Source organism: Neodiprion virginianus, chromosome 3 (assembly GCF_021901495.1).
Source record: "Neodiprion virginianus isolate iyNeoVirg1 chromosome 3, iyNeoVirg1.1, whole genome shotgun sequence".
Taxonomy (NCBI): Eukaryota; Metazoa; Arthropoda; class Insecta; order Hymenoptera; family Diprionidae; genus Neodiprion; species Neodiprion virginianus.
Genome location: NC_060879.1, coordinates 41,570,369 through 41,576,820, shown reverse-complemented (window position 1 = coordinate 41,576,820; position 6,452 = coordinate 41,570,369).

The window sequence follows — 6,452 nt, the reverse complement described above, 5'->3', positions numbered from 1 at the left end:
TCTTTCATCCAATAACAACTCAAGAATGGATCGGCTTTACCTGACCAAATATGGTCTACTGGTTCCGCGTCATTCAAAAAGCTCTGTAAAAATAGTGCGAGATTATGATTCTTTCTGGCCAGTCGACTTTTCCTATTGGTTTTTTTTTTTTTTTTACCGAACAGTAATTGTAATTGAAAATGGAGTCTGAAATGAGCATGAGTCTCGAATGTTCGTGCCTCAGCGAGTCTTCATCGGTAAAACTAAGCTGCCTGATATATTTTCGAAAGTAGTATCCATCGATACACCTGCAGCATGTAGAAATATGCACCTAGAGAGATGGGGCTCTCAGTGTATTACATCTCCGATACCGCCCCCGTTTCGCACCCAGTAGAACCCGCATTTCGTATCTATTGTAACGAATAATCTTCGCAGCTACATCAGCAGTTGCAGAGAAGTCGCATTATGCAGGGTCTGGAGGAGTGAACTTGTGTTGGCCTTTGCAGGGCGTCCATGGACGCGAATACATTGTGCGATATCGCGCAGTGTGTGTCCCGGCAGATACAGGTGCAGAAATTTACTCGAGGTTCTCTGTGAGTCAAAGAGAGCTGAGAAATGCGTTTCTGCGGTAACGTGTGAGTCGGTAATTTGGTAACTCGAGGTTATGCAGGCTTATATCTACCCTCTTTGGGCATAATTCGCTCGAGGGTTTCCGCCCCCTTCCGTACATATTGCTTGTCCAATTTCACCGAGTGGCTTCGATTTTGCGAGAACCCCCTTGCCAGGCGAAATAAATTCATCCCTACGTAGGTTCTCACGGAACATAGCCATATATATATATATATGTGTGTGTGTAGTTAAGTACCTGATGTACGAGTTCCTCTGTGCATACACAAGGCTGTACGTCGTGCTGTGGCAAATCTCCTCTGGCAGGTTCATCCTAGCAGGTAAGTCCGGGAGGATCAGGCAATGACAGTCAACCTACAGTTGAACCCAGAACCGCCAAAACCATTAAATGGATTGTGACGTTGATTATTTCCGGGAAACTTTTGTAAGATGATAATAAGAAGATATCAGTTATACAAAACTATGATTCTAATGATCTTTAGAAAATCGATGAGTTGGGAATCAAAGCTTTGCTTCAATTCTATTACGAGGTGACCGCACCTGTGGTATTTATCAAGTTACATATTCATAGGCAACGATGGATTTTCTTAAAAATGTGTGTAGAAAAAAAATAGGAAAATTATAAATGAGAGTTTAGGTTGGATTGTGCAGGAGAATGGTCTTCTGAATAAATAATAAATGAAATTCTGAATACACTACATTTTTTTGTGACATATTTACACACGATTGTCCCGTTTTTTTTTTTACCTGAAATCCGGGACGAAAATAACCCTTCAACGATCAACGGGCAATAAAAATCAACAGTCGTCGATGAGCACTGAAGGTAAGACATTCTCTCAAGATTGACGATAAATTTACCATTCAAAATGATACTTGATCATAATGTTGAGATAATGGACAATATTTCGTCATTTTTTGGAAGCCTTTTGATATTGGTTCGAATGTACCCACCAAGCAAGTGATTAAGAGTAAGTGGTAGATGATGTATCTGTCATCTGCTTGAATCGCAAGTATCGCAACAAGTACACCTGGGTATATCCATAACGTAGACGCGTTTAATAAATAAGCGAAGCAAAGTCGTTATGCGTGCAGCAACCGCAGCCGAAAACGTGGATGGATTAATATTCCGGCAGCACTCCAACGATAATTACGGCCGTCCTTATGGATTACAAGGGCCGATATACGGCAGTCTGCAGGAGGAACGTTATCATCGAGCCGAAGGCTGCAGAGCTAGACGCGGCACATGCAGGAGCGCTTTCTACCCTCCCCAGCAGGTCTTCCGCCCCTCTGTATTCAACCCTTTCCTTTTCCGCCCCGAGAATTAGCATCGTTACCGACAATTAATTTACCCGGGAATTCCCCCAACACTGACATAGCCGAGACACTGCTGTTACATGCAGTAAAACGAGGAAATAGGCCGCGTAGGTTTGCACGTGCCACGCCTCCACTCAAATCTCCGTGACGCATGTGCTTGCCTCTACCCAGCTATGTGTCTGTTTCCCGCTTGATACTTACAAGGAAGGTATCCCAGGTTTATCTCGATGATTTGATTTCCTCTGTAATCTGTTATAGTAGGCTGAAAACTAAGCGGCACGGATTTTTTTTTTTTTTTTGTCTGCCATTGAACACTTCAAGGGGGTGAAACCACCTTCCAATGTAAGGCAATCCAAGAGGTGATTTGGCAGTTTTACCCACAAGAACATAAGGTGTTTTAACCAGTCGAACTGGAGAAGTTTTCTCATAACAAGAAATGAAAAATGTAATTTTCTCAATAAAAAAAATAAAATAAATAAATAAAAACTGTCAAATCGCATCCTGACATGACTTACCTTGGAGGGTAGTTTCACCCCCTAGAAGTGTTTAATGGCAGATAAAAAAAATACGTGACACTTAGTTTTTAGTCTACTATAACATATTACAAAAGAAAACCAAACCGAAGTGATCGATCTATCGATCAATCGATATGGGATACCTTCCTTGTTAGGTACCCTTAATATGGGAGGTCTGGGAGTAGTGATTCTTGAGGCCAGTTATTTCATTTGAAAAACTGTGAAACACGACTAGCCGCCAGTGCAATTATTATTTGTTTCTGTGATGTTGAGGATAAATGGTAAAAAACATCTGCTGAAAAGTTCGATCATTTTGAACTCTCCAATCGTGAAACATTTTCTCAAGTTGTTGATATCTCGTGTTATTCGATTTTTCTCAGATTCCATTGCACGACAGGGACATTGTTTCATTCGATTTCACCATCACTCGCGCAAATCACGTTGCAAGAGATTTTTCGAATAGTTTCTGCTTCTCTTTTCCTAATATTGATACAGACTCTACGACCTATTCATCCGTAAGTGATTCCCACTGGTTCTAAATTCGATTCACATCCGGTCTCCCTGTCACTTCGCATAGTCGAATGCTGGATTTCCCATTGTGAATACCTTACCTAAAAGGCCACTAAGGTTACTAAGTGATTGTATCTGTTGATCGACCTTCTTCATTCATCATCAAAGCCGACCTATCCGCTTGTCTCGCCGCTATCCTGTGTCTACAAGCTTCGTGTATGTAAATAGGACTTGTCAGAGTTGCTCCTAGGGTGTAATAAATATTCCATTACCTCTCTTCCCATCTGCCATAGGTACATAGATATGTACCTATGTACAAACCTGGGCAGCACTGCTATCTAAGATGTAACTCAAGACCAGAGCGTCAAGCCGCACCTCGCACCTGTGACTTTCTCTCTGCAAGCTCGATAAGCGCGCTTGCAGCTGAATAGAACGCTTTTTTCATCCCTCGTTAAAATTTAATCAACTGGTGGGCACGACGATGTCATAGAGAATTCCAGACGTGTTTTCACTCGTTCCTGGAGCACTGCCATTCCCAATTTCGTTGTGACGTACTTCGCTGAAAACTACATGAAAAACTTTTAGGTGTGTGAACGTGACTGAACTTATTGTCAAACTTAAATTCTCACAGTTTTATTAATTTCATATTTGATTCGTGACAATAGGTTGCCTCAAAATTTCTGTCTGACCGAATAAACGGGCATCTGTAACGACTAGCATAGTAAAAATTTTACGATCTTACAAATTTTTAATTTTCTCACGTAGCGTATCGTCTCGAGCAAGCCACGAAACGGTCCATTTTATACGTATTGCAAAGCGCAAGAGTTTTTTCAGACACGCAGAACGGTCCCATCAAGTAAAGAGTGTCGGTAGAACGCGATTCGTTAAAGCTGCGAGGGAGCGGAACGACGTCTTTTCTTCGTCTAATTACATAGTATGTGGGGGCGGTTAAAAAGAGGCGTAGGATGGGAATGGGGTATATGAACACGTGGTTGAGGGTAGTAGGTGTTCCGCCTAGGTAAATACAAGCCCCTCGCCGGGGCAGAGTTGTATAATACCTACCTGCATGTCGTAAAGGGGCGATAAAATCACTATAAAGTTGCCGTAAAATCACAATAAAGCCCGCGATAAAATTACAAGGGAATCGAATATAAGTACGCTTAAGTAACGCGGGGATATTCTGATTCTCCCCTTTTAGTCCCTACTCACCATTAAATTAATTCTCCGGTACTGCAGACGTCGCGACGACGTCCCGGAACTTCCTCTCACCGTATCATGCAAAACTGCCAAGTCTACAGGCCGTGAATCTGATACCGGGTGGTTGGACTGTCGATCCTTAATTTCGCACCCCACGATCTTTCATTCTTCAAAATACGGGTACGGAATAAGAGCCACAGAGAATCATTGTTTTTAGGCTAGTTTTCGGATCGGTTAGATCATTCTGTCTTACCGACGCTTGTGACGGTCGGTATTGCAGAGTAGGAAATTTAATACTATGGTTTGGTCCACAAAATATCCAAGCGAATGAAGGTTAAAATAATATCTCTTCAATATATGGAGAAACAAAATAAATCAAACGAATTTTCACAGAACTATAGTCTCTGTAAGTAAAGCTCGCAATCATTTATCAACAATTTTTGAAACATCATGATGTTATGATTTTTTTTTCATGAAAAACTGTAACGTATGTCGCTTCAGTAATAATTCCTCATTTTATTTCTTAATTATACCCGACAATCTATGAATCATCTGAAATTAAATTATTGCTCAGCTCTAAAATTGTCAGAAAAAAACAACTTATATAAAAGGAATACGGGTTGCATAAAATAAAATAGTACGCTTTGTTCAAAAAAATATTCACATTATCAAAAATCGAGGCCAGCATTCATTTAAAATCAAAATGTTTCGCTATTAAGTGAAATTGGCTTATTCACTGAACTATTTAGATCAAAGATTCGTGGTTTTCAATTTTTCTGTCAATACCAAAACGATAGTTATTTGATAAAATTTATGACAACTTAATTGAATAATTCATTTCAACGGTAAGCCTCTGTTTCTTAATTTCTTGTCTCGATTTGTTTCTTCTTGATCTGAACACTTGACAAGTCTTCAAGTTTTGCTCCGCAAGTATCGAATAAATGTAAGGAAACACCCCGTACAAAAGAAGCGGAGGTTTTGGGTCGCCCAACATCTTCTTCCATTTTTCATTTTCCATTTTCCATTTACCGCGACGAGGCAAGAGGTATAACGAATTCCTTGTGATTTCTTATACGTCTAGAGAAAGATGTAAAAGCCATCGTGAGGAAGTAAGGAAGGTTGGCGTCGTTGGATGGGGGAGACATCCGACAGGAAGGAAGGAAGCGAGAGAAAGGCAGCCGGTAAGTGCCGAGAAAGGACGAGATTCTAGTGCGGCTGGCGGTTTTAGTCGTCAATAACCGCTTACACCCAGCTTCGGCCATCCTGGACCCAAGAATCGCGGTTCAGCTCACGATTAGACCATCCTTAGTCAAATCCCTCCCCAATTTTCTACCCCGCAGTTTACACACACGTTACACAGGGTCGCGGCTGACTTTGCTTGCCGTTTCCTTCGTCAGGGTATTTGCATTTATTTTTTTTATATCTTATTTTCTCCTCTCAAAGGCAAATGCGCCGTGCGATTCCTGTGAAGCTTATCGTTCGCGACCAATCATGCAATGCCTCAATAAGTCACTTATTTATGAATATTTCAACTCGAATAAAAAATGACTTCCGAAAAAGTACGATATAAGTCTACGTCAATAAAAATTCAATTTCCTTACATGTCAGGGCTTTGAAAATTTATGAAGGAATCAGTTGTTTCTTTCTATTTTATTTACTCGCACAGTTATTACCGTAAATTCAAGAATTTAATTCATTTACACATTTCACGATTCTTCTAACTGTAACTTCAAACGAAGAATACACCCTTAGACGGTTTTTTACCATTCTTACCACTTTAAAATCAAAATCCCGAATTCGCTGTCGTTTCTTGGCTCTCGTGATAAAAAATATGGGTCGAAACTCGCATGGATATGGTTTTTTGACTCACGTGTTACAGTCTTATCCGAATTCGTTACGAAATGTACTATTATATGACCATTTTACTGAAAGAATGCTGCTAGAGGAAGAAGTTAGAAATGAAAACACTAGATTCTTCTCAAATGCCAATTTTTTTCTCTATACCAAAACGACAGTTACCTGATAAAACTTATGTCAACTTATTTGAACGATTCATTTCAAGCATAAGCCTCTGTTTCTTAATTTCTCTTCTCAATTTGTTTCTTACTGAACTGAATACCTGATAAATTTTTAGGTTTTGCTCAGCATGTATCGAAGAATTGTAAAGAAGCACCCCGAATATACTAGATTATCTAGAACAGACCGTTCTAGTTGTGAAATTTAATTTTATACCTCAACTTTAAGAGAAGATTCTGGGATGGCCGACAGTGTAGGTGAAAAAAATTATCTGCGCTACAGTCTGAAATGTTT